Source organism: Staurois parvus, unplaced genomic scaffold (genome assembly GCF_062004578.1).
Source record: "Staurois parvus isolate SC_StPar_1 unplaced genomic scaffold, SC_StPar_1.0 ptg000234l, whole genome shotgun sequence".
NCBI lineage: Eukaryota > Metazoa > Chordata > Amphibia > Anura > Ranidae > Staurois > Staurois parvus.
The window spans coordinates 1,801,772-1,819,112 of record NW_028318030.1 but is presented as its reverse complement, the minus strand read 5'-3'; the positions used below and the strand labels follow the sequence as shown (position 1 = coordinate 1,819,112).

The window sequence follows — 17,341 nt, the reverse complement described above, 5'->3', positions numbered from 1 at the left end:
GACAGGGCTTTTTTAACACAACAAGTTAGCCTAGTATACTGCCTTAGGATCTTGAATAATTGACCATAGTCTTTATACAGGCTGCACAAAACAGACTGCATTTTGTGAACAGTAATCATTGTCAGAAAAACTAAAAATCCTGTTCTATACTGGCCATAGTATACACGTATATACACAGTCACCACCATAGCTCCCAACCATTCGTCATTTAAAGCCAAATCCCTTGCGTCTTTCTTGCTGAGTTGCCCATCTTTTTGGTTTGATACTGTATATGGACTATTGAATTGTACATTTACAATTGTACATTAAAAGTGTTATACTACACCAAACTTTTTTTTCTAACCCCTTTTGTTGCATTGATATTTTGAAAAGTATGTTAAAGGGATTTTTGAGTTTAAAGCAAAACTAAACTCTCTCAATCAACATTAACAATTTTCAATAGTTATGCTAATAGCCTTATTAAATAGATAGGAAGGTATTATGTTTACTTGTTTTTAACATTTCTGAATGTTACAATGGTTTCTGGCCTAGGCCAAAATTATGTCAGGCATTCCAAAGAGTCTTCATGGCCATTTTTTTCCTTTCATATGGTGGAGGGGCTTTCTCAGCTAAGCACACCCTCCTGTCTGCATGCCTGAACGAAGAGAAAATGGATTCCAGGAAGTAAATGCCATATGCATCATCATCCCTTACTCAAGATGGCCAAAGCTCGAAATTCTAGGGTTTTCCAAAGTGATTTTTAAACAAAATAAAGCCTGGAGACATGGATGGATGGGTGTGTTTTGAATAATAAAAATGAATTAAATTTAGTTTGTGATGCTCAGATACAGTAAAACTATATGTGAATCTTGTGAATTAATCCATTAAGTATAAAATAGAAATGCAAGACAAAACATTTGTGTGTGTGTGTTTGTGGATATTTTTTTTTAATAAGTGATCACATGGCCACTCTTCTCAGCTGAATAAGAAGAAATCTGGGGGTGGAGGCTTGCAGGGGACATGTCAGTAGAAGGCAGAGAAACTGCATTACACTGATCTTGTCAGTGAAGAGATATGCAGAGGAGTGTCAGAACTTGTTTTGACTGTTGGATTGCAAGCAGGCAGGCTGTGATCCCATGTAGAATGCAAAGAGGAAAACTGACTATGCTGGGAGGGATGTGTTTCCATGCCCTGGCGTGGTCAGTTTGAAATAGCAAAGCAGGGGGACTGGCAGGATCACCAAGTATTTAACACAAAAAAGAAGCAATGCAAAGAGAACGGAATACTTTTTCATGAAAATACATGGTACAAAGTAAAAGTAAAGGGGTTCTTCCTCATTATTTAGGAAAAGTTCAGTTCTGTGGTTACCACTGCCTTTATACAATTCTACAGTTAAGAAATATTTGTACTTTTACTTAAAGTGCAGGTAACAAATTGTACAGTATTTTTTTAAGAGCCTGTAAAGTGATATGCTGGTGCAATGTCAGGCTCCTTCAGACTGTCAGTGTAGCTGTCTGCCCGTACCTCCAATACAGGCAGGAAGTTACTTTGATCTAGGAAGAATCAATGAACTACAAGGATGCTCAACAGTGCCTTTGTACTTCACTGCGTCATCAGTTGCATAGGCTGTTTGTACTTGAAGTCTATTCATTTACAAAACTAAATGAATTAATGATGTGGCCGTGCGGTGCTCTTTTCAAATTGTGACAGTGGGTGTGAAAAGAGGATCCCTGGCCCACTGCCACAGGGAAGAAGGAGGGATTAGAGGAAAGCTTCAGGAACATGTTACATGTTCCACCCCAAAAATGGGTGGAACATGTTCCCAAAGGTGAACTTATCCTTTAATCTATTATGGTATGATCCTCCTGCGCTCCTAAATGAATTGCTACCAAATATTATACCATATGAATATTCTACAATAATAAATCAAATGGTGCAGCGCTAGCCTGTGAATACACTATTAAACAAACTATAAACAATATATTTACATATGTGACAATTAAAATGTGAACTTGATCCACTCAGGGATCTATAGTGAAACCAAAAGGTGATTGAACATAATGGTTTAAAAGTGGAATCAAACAAATCCAAATGTGACTGAGATAAAGTGTATGAAGTGAACTGATCCACTCAGGGATCCAAAGTGAAAACCAAAAAGTGATTGAACATAGTGACTTAAAAAGAAATATATTTTGAAACCACGTGAAATTGTGTGGAGTCAGCTGGTGGCGCTTGGGGCGGATCATGTTGTCACAGTTGTACATTTTTGGTTCTGCTTTCCTGAATTATGCTGCCAAAGGACAAGAAAGTGATCTCTTTTATGTCTTTACCTTGATCTCAATGTGAGTTGGCTGTGTCACATTTATACATACCTGGAGGGGACCGTGCTGCCTTAAAAGCACATTATTGAAGGGGATATCACCTCTTTGGAAGAATATCATCCGCAGAGGGGATTCTTACCGTGGAGAATCCTTTTGTGATCCTACAAGCGTTTTGGCCCGTTTAGGTCGCTGCAAGGAGGTGAGGGGGCAATTCAGCCGTTTAAGGATTATTTCCTATTGGTTGTTATGCACACCCACCATATCACCTGCACGTTTGGAAAGTTGTTGGACCACCTGGTGTTTATGCAGCTTTGAACTTTTATATATACAGTTGTGTTCAAAATAATAGCAGTCAGACATCACTAACCTGATCAATCACTGTTTTTGGTAGAAATGATATTTCTACATGGCAAATAATTTACTAGCAGGTGTAGTAGAGTAATAGAAATCCAACAGACCCAACAGTCATGACATGCATGCTGCTGATTCTGTGTAATTGAATCACTAATTGAAAGGGGCATGTTCAAAATAATAGCAGTGTGGAGTTCTATTAGTGAGGTCATTCAATCTTTGAAAAACAGGTGGCAATTATTGCCCTTATTTAAGGAAGGAAGGCAGCAAATGTTGTACATGCTGGTTACAGTGCATTTCTCTCTAAAATTCGGAGGAAAATGGGTCATTCCAGACATTGTTCAGAAGAACAGCGTACCTTGATTAAAAAGTTGATTAGAGAGGGGAAAACATATAAAGAAGTGCAGAAAATAATAGGCTGCTCAGCTAAAATGATCGCAAATGCTTTAAAATGGCAACCAGAACCTGAAAGACATGGAAGAAAGCGAAAAACTACCATTCGAATGGATAGAAGAATAGCCAAAATGGCAAGGACTCAGTCAACAATCAGCTCCAGGAAGATCAAAGAAGGTCTAAAGTTACCTGTGAGTACTGTTACAATTAGAAGACACCTATGTGAAGCCAAGCTATCTGCAAGAAGCCCCCGCAAAGTCCCACTGTTGAAAAAAAGACGTGCTGAAGAGGTTACAAAGAGCACATTGACTGGCCTATAGAGAAATGGCGCAACATTTTGTGGACTGATGAAAATAAGATTGTTCTTTTTGAGTCTAGTGGCCGGAGACAGTTTGTCAGACGACCCCCAAACACTGAATTCAAGCCACAGTACACTGTGAAGACAGTGATGCATGGTTGCGCAAGCATCATGATATGGGGATGTTTCTCATACTATGGTGTTGGGCCTATTTATCGCATACCAGGGATCATGGATCAGTTTGAATACATCAGAATACTTGAAGAGGTCGTGCTGCCTTATGCTGAAGAGGAAATGCCCTTGAAATGTGTGTTCCAACAAGACAACGACCCCAAACACACCAGTAAACGTGCAACATCTTGGTTCCAGACCAACAAGATTGACGTTATGGAGTGGCTAGCCCAATCCCCGGATCTTAATCCAATAGAAAACTTGTCGGGTGACATCAAAAATGCAGTTTCTGAGGCAAAACCAAGAAATAGAGAAGAGCTGTAGATTGTAGTCCAATCATCCCGGGCTAGAATACCTGTTCACAGGTGCCAGAAGTTGGTTGACTCCATGCAACACAGATGTACAGCAGTTCTCAGAAACAGTGGTTATACAACTAAATATTAATTAAGTGATTCAAAGGAAAGCAAAATCTTCAAACATTTTTTAGTTTATATAGTGAATGTTTGAGTTTGTAAAGAAGAATACAAAACACTGCTATTTTTTTGAACAGTCTAATATTCACTTTTCTTCAATTTTTTTAGAGGAACAACACAAATTTGATATATTTTTCTTCATGTTTTGATTTGGAATAGAATGTGTAGTGTTCCCAATGCATTTGTGTGTATGGAAATAAAAGCTATTAGAAGGATTTTGAGCTTTATTCACTTTTTTCAACACACTGCTATTATTTTGAACACAACTGTATGTGTGTATATTCTATTTTTATTTTTTTTTCTGATACGGTTCGTTATATTTTTTTATTATTTATATTTTGATTTTATGTTTTGTATTTATTTATATCATTATCCCAAATTGAGGGATGGTGATGTTTCTTATGATTATTTATCATATTGTCACTAGAGTTTTTTTGATGGTTTAACACAGCACGCACCTCTCTAGAGGAGATTTATCCCCTATTAGAGATTCACCTATTTGTCACTTTGGTCTTTTATTTTTTGGCAAGTATCAGTCACTATGATTGTTTTTTTTTGAGTGATATTGGTCCCAAATTAAGGGAGTTGTAACACATTATTTCTTCGTTGTTTTCATATTAATTCAGTCCCATTTGGACCTTTTGGTTTCAAAATATATATTTTTTTAAGTCACTATGTTCAATCACTTTTTGGTTTTCACTTTGGATCCCTGAGTGGATCAGTTCACTTCGTACACTTTATCTCTGTCACATTTGGACTTGTTTGATTCCACTTTTAAACCATTATGTTCAATCACCTTTTGGTTTCACTATAGATCCCTGAGTGGTTCAAGTTCACGTTTTAATTGTCAGGTATCTAATTATATTGTTTATATTTGGTTTAATAGTTTATTTACAGGCTAGCGCTGCACCATTTGATTTAATATCCTTTAATCTACAACCGTCTAAAAACCTCCTCCTACTATTTTGCAGTGTATTTACCTACAACACAAGTATCCAGGTTGCACATTTGACCAATCCGCATCTGGAAGTACATTACAGGACACAGCCAAAGTATTCATAGACCCTGGTTATAGGCTTGTACCTTAATATTACTGGACACTGTCAAAGCTTTTGGGGACATGCTTCCTGGGTGCATCCCCTATAACCTTACCCCACTCCTCAGTTTTGCAGCTATGCAGAGCAACCAAGGACTGTGTCATATACTGTACTCCAAGATACAGAATTTACAGGTAGGCAAAAATTCTGCTTATCATAATCTTACAGTACAGGACAAGCAAAGTATGCATAGATCCTGGGACATCCCCAAGCAATGAGAAGGCTGTGGAAACAACTAGGAAAACAGGAATGTGCCAACAAGGCAAATAACAAGAAGGGTAAAAAGATCCAACTTCAAAGTGCTGCCACAAGAACCTTGCGCCCAAAACCTATATCCACAGAATACTGGCTGTCCACCTGGTAGAATCTTGAAAAACTTCTGGTGGGAGAGTGTAAGCTCTAGTGATCCGATTTCGTATCCATGAAGCAATGGTAGACTTGAAAGCAAGGTGTACCTTGCAAGCTCCTGAAGACAGGACAAACAGGAAATCCATCTTCCTGATTAAAACTGTTACTCTGAGGTAGACTTTACTGGCTCTTACTAAATTGACGCAATGAAGAGAGATTTTCTTTTGATGCTTTGGAGAAGGGCATAAAGGTGGGGGGACCATGTCCTCGTTGAGATGGAAGACTGATTCCACCTTAGGAAGAAAACATGGCCTTTTGGCGTAAGACTGCCTAGGTATTATGAAGAATAAAGAACAGTATGAGAGAGCTGCCAGCTCAGAGACATGTCTGACCACTATTATAGCAACCAAAAAGACTACTTTACTGGAGCAATCATCTAAAGGAATATCCCTGATGGGTTCAAAGGGTGGTTAATGCAGGGCAGAGAGAACCAAGTTATGCTCAAGTACAGGGTGATGCAAGGGGAACTTGCTGCAAGGTACATAGTTACATACCTACATAATTCATAAGTGTCACATGCCTTATTTATATATATATTTATTGTTATGATAAGCAGACAAAGCAAGATCCAGTAGCACACCAGGTCAGTGCCGAGGAAGCAGGCAGAGAATAGTCAGTGGAAGGCCGTTGTCAGTATCCAGAATCCACAGAGCAAGGTCAGGAACAAGCTGGGGGAACCAGCAACAGAAGATCAGTCAGCAAAAGCGAGAACACAGATCACAAGCTGAAGAACACCCAAAGATTAGCACACACAGGATCTCCTTTAAATAGGCAGCTTGGTGCCAATATGCGTGGATGTGCACAACAATGAGCGCTGGTGCAAACAAATGTGCCTACGTGTCAATGCAAGCTGGATACTAGCCCGAGCTGGACTGTGTGGGAATGAGCATGAGCTGCTTGCAAAATAGCTGCAGAAGAATGAATATTAGCTTTTTGACAGTAAGATTGAATAAAGACACTAATCCATGTAGTTCAACTTAAGAGTGTGTGCATGACTACTATTTTTCATATCCCTGTACATTGTGTTGGCTAAGAAACACTCGTAGAACTTATCTACACTCTCCGCTGACACCACCAACTGTGAAAGGGAGTTGTGTGTCTGTGTGCCTTCTTTCGAGACCTACGATTACAAAATTTCCTCCCAATGCTAGAGTACCCATTCAAGGTTTTGTACTTATTAGCTTTGTTGCCCTTTTCTGGACTATCTACAGTTCAAGGACATCCTTTCTGGGGATTGGTGACCAGAACTGGATAGCATGCTCAAGAAGTGGCCAAACCAGAGTTTTGTGAAGTGATAGAATTATAATTTTATCTCTTGAGTAAATTTTTAATGCATGCTAATAATCAATATTTGATGTTATGGCCCTTAGGAGTAAACACCTTGATGTCGTAGATACACCATGACTCTTTTTGCTCAATTGTCTAATGAAGTTAACCCCGTGGTGCTGACATCCGTACTGCATATTGAGAGAAGCCGCTTTGTTTATGGGTTGCTATGGTAATCCTCTTGAGATTGTTATTAAATTATGATACATCGCTGACTCCCCCAGCCTCTGATAAAGTCCGGGAGAGATGCAAAACATTAGGTGGATGGAGCTTAGTGATGTCACCACGCTGGGCAAAGCTGGGTCACCATTGTGGATTCCATGAGTTTACTAGTACTTATGGATTGATGATCATATGCATTTACATGTCTTACCTGTCCACAACACTGGATTACTTATAAAGTCTAGACTTCTCCTGGCACAGTGAATAAACCCTGAAGGGGTCTTCAGGATCTAGGTTCCGTAGTGATAGACCACAGCCCTAGACCTGTAAAGCATTTAAGCCAAGGTGGGAGCCAATGCAGGATCCAGTGCGTGAAGCAACATTATAGTCTCTCCCCACAGCACGGAGTCCAGGTACAGCTCCCCAGGTTTTACAGAGGTTGTGTCAACCTAGGTATACTACATCTGTTTTGATATTAGAAGACAGTGAAGAGGTCAATTACCTAAGTACAGAATGTCCTAAGAGACACCCAAAGGGTGTATCTTTGAAATCTTTGCCAGTGTTCAACCATCAGAAGGCATAAGCGTATAAGCCTGAGATACTGGGTTGTGAAGTTACTGGAGAGTACAAGGTAGTAACAGTCTTGGAAGCAGTGGGGTAATGGATGTACAGGAAGTAAGGAGTGCCAAAGACTTTGGGAGCAATGGGGTGCTGGGAACATAGCGGTGAGAGTGTCTTGTAGCTCTGTGATGCTGGGAACATAAGGAGACAGGACTACAGAAATGCTAAGAACCCACTAGAAGTACACAGAAGACACAGGTGCAGGGATGCTGGAAGCTCTCAGGGAGTACACAAGGTTGTGCATGATGCTGAGGCCATTAACACTGGAGGACATGAGGTCACTGGAGAACTGGGTCAAAGGATACACAGCAACATAAAACAAGTTACATAAATAATCTCTCTAAAACAAGGTACTTGGGCATTGTGCTAGGAATTAGACCCACTGTTCAATCACAGAGACTATGCATGGTTTAAATAGAAAAGAAGACTGCCAGACCAGGAGGGGACTTTCTCTGTAGCTAATTATATCAGGCAACAAGTGAAGGGGGGGGGGAGGTGACACTGCTAGCTCCCAGTCTGAACTGTGACAATAATTACAATTTAGACAACAGGCCACTCCAAAATCTTGCTTGAATAAACTCTGTCACACAGGGGGATTCGGCCTGCAACTCACTGCAGTGACAAAAGAGTGTGAGTTTAAAGTTCATCTATAACATACCAACTCTAGGGAAATTTTCACTTCCAATTTTTTCTCTAGGTTGTGAAATTCGAGTCAGGGAATTCCAGCTTTAATAAAAGACGTGCTGATTTTTGCTTCATTATAAAGTCCCCTTGTTCAACTTAATTTTAATTATTTCTCATTTGTTAATACAGAATAAAAGAGTAGTGCTGCTGAAAACTATTTCATAGTACTCTTTATGTTGATATCTCCTCATATATCTCAAAGCACTACATTAATTATAGCTTTAAATAGTAGCTCATATTGCTTTATTGGCAGTGGCATCTTCAGTAGTTGTCATATATACTGAGAGTGCAGAGAGACATCTGTGCAGATCTTCAAAGATTGACCAGTGCTTTGTCTGGAGATATAATAGTTAATTTTTATTTCCAGAGGTCGATTTGTTTGCCTTGTGTACAGAGCTTTGATCAGACCTGGGGATGTGAGATTTGGAGTGGGGTGGGGGGGGGGGTCTTCCTGTCAGACTTACAGAATTGATTCCCTTTCACCCCACCACAGGGAGGCTGGATTATTACATTAAGTATTAATCTGTTCAGATGATCTCATCGTGTGATGCTCTGATTCAGCACTATATCGGCAGCTAATGGAGATAAAACTCTTTCGCTGCCAGAAGACCTGCATAAGTATGCAGTGCTCACTATCCCCTACAAGAATAGTATATGTGAATACTTACAACACTGGTTATTGCTGACAAGCAAATACCTTTTAGATAATGGAAGTTTCAAGAATATAGTTCTAATTTTTTATTTGATATTTATTGATGAATTTATAAAAACACAGTATTATGCATTTTAATATAGTTAATTCTGTAACATTTTAATCAGATCAGTATCTTGTTTTGTCTTCATACCACCGTCAATCAAGTTCTAATGCAAAACATGAACATTAAATTGTAGACCTTTATTAATGTGTATAGTGCTAACATTGTATGCAGAGTTATTTGAGGATTCATAAGTTATTTTTATTACTCCCTGAAGCATAGCATTCTTAATGTGCTGCAGTTCTATTTCTGAACCAGCTCAATTTCCATATTCAATTACAGAAAACGGCTAGCTTTTATGATTGTATGTTAAAGATACGTACGTTGAAATGCACAGTTCACTTTTACCTGCCATTGTTTTTGACGCTAGTACATTACACAGTGGAAGAGCATTTCATAGCAATCTCTTATGTGCTTGTGATTTAATGTCTTAGCAAAGTCGGAAAAAGACATACTTATTTACACAGTATATAGACAATTTAAATCCTGTGCTTATGAACTGAACATCCCAAAAGCAATCATCTCACATGCAACACAGTGAAAGTGGTTAAACTGCTGTGTATTGTAAGGTTACTGTCCATGTAGCTTGGCCCTTAGACATAACCCAATGATTGTAAAAGTTTTTTTGTTTTTTTTGGAGGAAAGGAGGTAAACCGGAATATCTTGTATATACTGTATATACTTAATTTGATTGAAATCCAGGATACAACTGCAGGAAAATATTTAAAAAATGGCAAAGCCTAGTACAGATGTGATTTGTACATTCTGATCCCTTACAACCAGATTTGAATGTATTTGCCAGCATTTCAAACTATTTTCTGGTAAAATAGGCTAAGAGAAGAATGTAAGCTATAGTACTTCATAATATTTTCTAAATATTAATAGATAATCAGTATTTGATGTGCTGTGCTCATCGTCAAATTTATAAAAGGGGCACATAGTTTTGTCTAATCAAATACACTTATTAAAAGGTCTGTGTATACTACACACAAATGGAAATAAATCCTGTGTAGAACCTAGGACATTTGACAATGTTTAGGTCATTAATGTACTGTAGATTCATGTTAAAGCAGGCCTAAACTTTATTTGAGCACCACAAGCTGAAAACACTATTTAAATTATTTTTAATATCTAAAGCAAACTCACTCATCCATCTATGTCTTCACTCTTTATTTTGTTGAGTAATCACTTTGAAAAGGTGACCTGTTTTAAAAAAACAGAAGTATGGACCAAAACATTTATACTCAGCTAGGTGGATTGATCCTATGCTGCATCTGTCCGCTCTGGCTCTGCAGTGAGGACTGAGTGATCAAACAATGCTGATTGCTCAGTTCTCCCCCTCCATAATTGTCAGTCAACAGCTCTCTACTCCACTCTTTGGAGCCCTGTACTGTGGAAGGGTGGGAGCAGGCTGGCCCAGGCTTTTGGCAGATCACTGAGAGGCTGAGCCAGAAGCTGGTCCTGGCTTCTGGGTGGATTCCGATCATATGGTCAGGATCTTTGCAGAGCCTGTTGTCAGGTGAAAACTGGTCACAGGAGTGCAGAACAAACTGCATTCTTGTGACCTACAGGAGAAGTATAGTCAAAATAGCTTTGCCTATACTTCTCCTTTATATTGAATAGTTTTTTTTCAACAGGTGCCATTTTCTTGGCTCTTTCCCATGCAAATAATTTGCTTGGATTGCTACTGTACTTGGTGGCCTCAGTTTCATAGGCTCTGCTTATGCTTATTCCATTTTGCTTCTTCTTCGTGAACGTCTCAGTCAGCACCTGGACTCCCAGCTCCAAAATAACACAGTACAGTGATCTCTGGATACGTCCTGGGTTCAGCAACCTACAGTGTCACAGAAAGCTTCGCTCTTTCCTCTCTGCAGCAGCAAAGGTCATGTGTACCCTCTTATGGGACATCTTGAACCACACATAGCAGATCATAAGTACAGGGAAATGTGTCGGATGGCCTCTCTGGCTCAGGTGCAGCTAACGGCTTGGGGGTAAGGGGATGATAATCTCTCCTATAAGGGTCATAGTACCCTTTGTTCTGACAACTGTCCCCAATATGATACCATGCTTTTCTCTGGGAGCTCCACTGGCCCTTCAGCTCCCTTCCTCCTACTTATCTAGAAAGTAATTTTCTGCCACCATGTCTTCTTGAAGGTCATAGATTGCAGTGGTCACAAAGTAGCCCCTCCTCCTGAGTCTGTCTATGATTTTACTTTTACGTCTGAGGAAGAGAGTGACAAAGATTCCCCCCCCTACTGCTTTGGAATTGGATCAGGGTGAGACACCTTCAGCTGAGATAAAAACTTAAGAATATCATTACTACCCTTTTCAATGCAGTACATTCATGTTCAGCATTAGAGCAGCCTATGTCTGCTTATTGTAAGGTCTCCAGCATGAGATTCCTGAAGTTGCCCAAAATCGCTAGGTTTTGTGCAATGACTAGCCTCACCCTGCAAAATGATTTTTGTTCAGCAATATCCTTTTGAAGAGTTTTATGCAGAATTGGATAGTTCCTGTAGTTTGCCCAGCCAATTCTTGACTTAACTCTTGATAACTCCTTGTAGAGAATAATCTCCTGTTCAAGGACCCAGAGAACAAGCAGTTACAAGCCATTTGAAAGGCCTTGCTTTCTTTGGCGGGCCCTGCCATGCAACCAGTGGTTGCCTCCTTGACTGCCATCCAGACCCTGGCAGCCATGGCCCAAGGCCCTAGCTCCATTTTAACAGATCCCTCCATTCACCAGTACCTAGAAATTTTACCTATAGCTTTACACTACTGTGTAGTGGCAGATGCATATATAGTATCTTTAGCTCCAGGATGGGCCTCCTCTATATTTATATAAAATTATCCTTTTGTTCAAATTCTGGATGGGAGAACTACTGTGCAAGAAGCAATTTGATGCCCTTTGAGAGACAATGCCTGTTTGGTACATCCTTAGACAAGTGCATTAAAGAGATCATGCAGAGAATAAAGGCCCGTGCCCTTACAGGTAGACTTTCATCTCTTGAGACTAGTTCATGTCATCCCTTTCTGGCCTGAGGCTGTAAGTCTGGAGCAAACCTCCACTCATTGGAAGATGTAGATCTGAAAGCCAACCAATTTTGGCTCCAAGCCCTTTACCTAGTTAAGGGGCATCCTCCATTTTCAGAGTGGGGGATATCTGTCAGCCTTTTTGGACTTCTGGTTCTAAGAAATGTCAGATGTTTTGGTCCATAGTGTCATTTCCAGGGACTATGAAATAAAGTTTAAGTTTCCGTCTCCTCCCTGCTTCATTCCTTTGAATTAGCCTCCATTCCTGCAAAGACAGATGGATCTTCAGCAGCTCCTTTCCCAGGGAGTTATTACCACAGATCTTGTTCACAGTTCCCAAGGTAAGTAGAAGCACTTGGCTCATTCAGGATCTGAAAATTCTCAACTTGTTCCTGCAAGGTTGAGTTGATTCCCTGGCCCTCCAGTCAAACAATTTGTGCTTGCATGAGAGTCTTGAACCTCATTTGAGGAAGTGTCATAAGTCATGTTTTACTTCAGACTATTGCAACTCAACATTCTGGCATCATAATACAAATAGACTTGGTTTTTGGACCATCCGAAGCATCTGAACTAAACAGCCAGATCCTCCCTGATGTAGTGGATTTCCAACACAGTGCTAGAGTCAGGGAAAACCCTTTCCAAAAGACATGGAAATTATTCACAATGGATCTCAGCCTATTGGGATGGGGAGGAGTCCTGAATGCCCCCTCAATGAAGGGGAATTGGTCATCGAGGAAGCTCAACTTCCTATCAGCATTCTGGCACTCAGAACAATTTAGTTGTTCCTTCATTGCTGGAGCTCTAAGCTGCAAAGTCACCCAACCAGAATCCAGTCAGACAATGCCATGGCAGTGGCCTTTGTCATCCATCAAGAAGGCGCCCAGACATTGCGATGCTGAAAGAGAAGTGGACTTGATTCTCACTTGGAAAGATCTGCATATTCTGGCCCTGTGTGCCATCCACATCCCAGAAGTTGAAAAGTGGAAGGTGAACTTTCTCAGCAGTCAGTATGTGGAAGCAAGGGAATGAGTGCTCCACATGGAGGTGTTCCAAACTCTTTGCCACAAATGAGTGACACCAAAAATGGATCTTCTGCCATACCTACTGAACAAAAAATTGGAAAGGTTTGACATCAAGCTCAAGGAATTCTCAGGCCTTTGCAGGGAATGCCCTGGCAACTCCATGGGGTGGGTTCAACCTGACCTATGCCTTTTCTCCTCTAAAGCACATATCTCACCTTCTGCAAATGATTGAGATGGGAGGCATTGCTGTGATTTTCATTGCAACAGACTGGGGAGAATGTGGTACTGACATACCCCAAGTTCATCTCCATCTGCTGGACTCACCGAGGTCCCTTTTGGATCAACTGGACCTTGTTTCCCAAGGGTCAGTCCAACATCCTGTGTCTTGGTTGCTGGATATCCAGGTCTCGAGGGACAGGGGAAGGTTATCATAGGCCATCCCTACACTATTGATGGGTAGGAAGCCATTTTGTCACAAAGTCTAGTATCACACCTGGAATGATTCATGGGCTTTTCAGCATCAGGCATCAGTTTCTAAGATTTGCAAGGCTGCTCCTTCTGTTAATATGTTTTTTCAGGTCCCAATTGATGCCAGTTTAGTGCAAGGTGCTTCAGACTGTTCTCTGAGCTCTGTTGAGTCTTTCTTTATGTGTTTGTTATGTGTACCTGTTAACATTGCTTGCTGTATTGCCCAACCCTCAGATGGACTGCTTTTGGATGTCCCAGGGCTAAGAACAAGATCTTGTGTCCTGTTGTTACAGCTGTTTCTCCTGGTAGTTGATGTGGGCTCTCCCAAGACACAAAGTGTAAATGGCAGGTGGTCAGAAGAAGAGTTCCTGATGGTGATAAGTCAGGAGCCCTAGTGGACCCTGGGCTATTTTGCAGTGAACTGACACCAGGTCATGGCCCTTAGGCTCACCCATGAGGGGGATACAGAAGCAGGGTGGCCACAGTGTGGAGATAGGAGACCAAAGCATTGTCTGGAACAAGTGAGGGACCTCGGCTTCAGTGTTCACAAGTACCTGGTTTTAAGACACATCACCAGCTGTTTCAAAGACTGGAGATTAAATACCCCTTTGGTTATAGAAGTTCTGGTATGAATTCAGTGAGTACCATTGGAAATCCTAGTAAGGATTCTGTGAGCACCATTGGAAGTGCTGGAAAGAATTCTAGAAATTCTTGCAGGGATTCCATGAGCATCATTGGAAGTACAGACAGGAAAAGTATTGTAACATGCCCTTGACCTCAACAGCCTCTAGATGACCCCAGGGCCAAGCTTCTAAGGATGTGCACAATGAAGCACTGATTAACCTAAGCACATGGGCATGGTTTGCTGACAGCCATGAATTTTATTGTGTCAAATGCATTCCATTTATTTACACACTGAACACACACTCATTTGGAATTCACAATTGCTTCAACCTCATACTCCTCAGTGTCATCCACCAAGATAGGTAGAGGCAAAGTAGAGGACCTGCTGGGAAAAGGATCTGGTGACACTGGCCTTAGATAGGACACATTGAATATGAGGGGTACGAATGAATCTGGCAGTGTGAGTCTGACCATCACCGTGTTAATGACTGTTTGGACATGAAATGGGCCAATTAACCTAAGGCCCATTTTCTTCAAGGGACATCCCAGCCTGAAATTTGCAGTGGAAAGACACACCAAATCATTTGGTTTAGAGGAAGGACAATCCCTTCTCTCTTTTTACAGTATGCTCCTTGCTTAGTTTTTGTACTTTATAAGCCGGAGTTTCTCTGACTGCAAATCTAGAGAAATCTAGATTCTGCAAATCTAGAGAGGTAATCCTGTTTTGAACTCATGAACTGGAGATTTCATAGAACAAATGGGGAGAGAAGCAGGGTGAAATTGAAAAACAAAAAGTCACTGCGAGCTAGCCAAGTGTGAAACGCTGTTATATGTAAATTCTGGAAAGAATGAGGCCCAACTGTCGAAAAACTGATGAAAAACAACTGAGGTATTGTTCCAGGGTCTGATTTTCTCTGTTTGCTCATTCACCTGAGGATTTTACCCTGATAATAACAAGGAATGTATTCTTAGTTTCTTACAAGTTTCCTGAGGAGAACTGTTTGGGAACAAATAGGTACAATTTAGACACCAACTTTTTAGCCATTACGTTGGGTTGAAACATCAGGAAATTTCTTTCATCCAGAATAGAGAAGGGATAAACAGGAGTAAGGACATCCAGAAACAGTTCTGACAGAGCAGCAGGCTCCATTTTCTTGGGACCCAATATGTAAGTCAGATTAAATAAAACCTGGAGAAGAAAGGAGACCATGGCATGGTCTGTGACACTTGGCAGAACTCAGATACTCTAGATTCTTATGGTTAGTGTTAATCAGGATAGGATGTGCTGCTCCTTCTAACAAATAATGCCACTTCTCCAAGGCAGCCCTGGGTGAAAGGAGTAATGACAGAGGAAAAATTCCATATAAACATGCTTTAGTCCTGTTGATGCAGTAATGTCATTGTAGATTCTGTAAATACTGTTCCATTTATTTTTATTACCTTGGCAATAAAAGTTGTTTGGATTTAAAAAAAAAAACATGCTGTGGTGCTACGTAAAGTGGAGGAAATGAACCACATGGAAGATCTGATGCTTACGCACCAACATAAACATGACGTATATTATAAAACTTGGACTCTATGGAACTTGTTTATCTATTCGGATGAGGGGAAGTCTCTCCTTGAAGAGGGGGAGGAGTGATCATCTTCTACCTGGCATTTAGTGGTCTCCCCATCCCCCTTTGCCCTCCCCCCCTTTTTTTTTCTCTCTTCTCTCTCTCTCCCTCCCCCTCCCCCTCCCTTTACTGTGTCTAATTCCATTGCTCATTCTTTTATTGTCTCTCTACTCTCAATCTTTTTATATCATATATATATATATATATATATATATATATATATATATATAAATACAATGGGCTAACAGTGAGGTGGATTCTCTATGAGTACTGGTTTACGCATTTGGAACTGGAACATGTTTATCTGTACTCTTTTGAATACTGTACATAATTGACCTGCTGATAATTTTTTTTTTTTATATTTTATGTTGATTGTACTTATACATTAGTGTTACCTGCCATCTGCTGTTTATTTGTTATAAATAAAGAATTAAAAAAAAAAAACATGCTGTGGTGAACCCAAAGAAACCCTGGACACCATTTTTATTGGTAAGAGCTACGTAGAGACTGCGGAAATCTTTTTGGGGTCCATGGTGGTACCCTCAGAGGATATGACCAGCCAAAGGAATTGGATGTTGCTCTTCTTGAACTCACATTTCTCTGGCTTGATGTATAAAGTGTGGGAGCAGAGATGTTTCAAGACCTTTTTAGCATGATTTCTGTGATTTTCCAGAAAGGAGAAGAAAATAAGGGTCATCCAGGTATACAACAATTTGGACATTTTCACTTAGGGGTGTACTCACTTCTGTTGCCAGTGGTTTAGACATGTATGGCTGTGTGTTGAGTTATTTTGAGGGGACAGCACATTTACACTGTTATACAAGCTGTACATTCACTACTTTACATTGTAGCAAAGTGTCATTTCTTCAGTGTTGTCACATGAAAAGATATAATAAAATATTTACAAAAATGTGAGGAGTGTACTCACCTTTGTGAGATACTGTATATGTAAAGCGCTGCGTAAATTGACGGTGCTATATAAGTACCTGAAATAAATAATAATAATAAAAGAATAGTCAGGCAATCCAGGTCAGCAACATAGGTGCAGGCTTCAGTATTATAACGTTTTCTTGCTTACAGGGAGCTGGTTTAAATGTACAGCACCAGCTACTTCAAAGGCTGCAGCTTAACAGTAATACTAAACCTTCTTTTTTATTTCATAAGAGGAGGTTTATACATATTTAATAAGTGTGGTCCACTTCTTCTAAAATGTCCCTTTCCACCTGTTCCCATGGATTTCAAGGCTGCTGTAATAGCGTCACAATTTTCAGGTGTCCCCTTGGTTAGCTGTGTGCTAAGAAGTCACCCATCTGTGCAAGCTCCCTGAGCTGTGTGCCTCAATAGACACACACAGCATAGCAATCCATGTCCCTATGCCCTCCTCCGTTCAATGTTTCTGAAGCCTATTGCTCTGCTTCCCTCAGTGTCTTCTGGGTATTCAGGAAGTTTGGGGAACAGTGCTGATTGACTCTGCACCCATTGGCTGTGAGAATCACATCAGATAATGTCTTATGGAGCCTCTCTGGCAGTATTCCCGAGTGTAGC

General features: G+C 40.4%; 1 protein-coding gene and 1 long non-coding RNA gene across 4 annotated transcripts in view; one reads left to right on the top strand and one right to left on the bottom strand.

Moving 5' to 3' along the window:
- Positions 1-17,341, top strand: part of DRGX (dorsal root ganglia homeobox) — a 140,835-nt gene that overhangs the window by 108,116 nt on the left and 15,378 nt on the right. The window lies entirely within an intron of this gene.
- The window catches only part of LOC149460136 (uncharacterized), a 58,212-nt gene that overhangs the window by 36,058 nt on the left and 4,813 nt on the right, over positions 1-17,341 (bottom strand). For all 3 annotated transcript variants that reach the window (XR_016313121.1, XR_016313120.1, XR_016313122.1), the window contains one exon: positions 16,725-16,782. This is a non-coding gene — a long non-coding RNA (uncharacterized LOC149460136). The remainder of the gene's footprint in view (positions 1-16,724; positions 16,783-17,341) is intronic.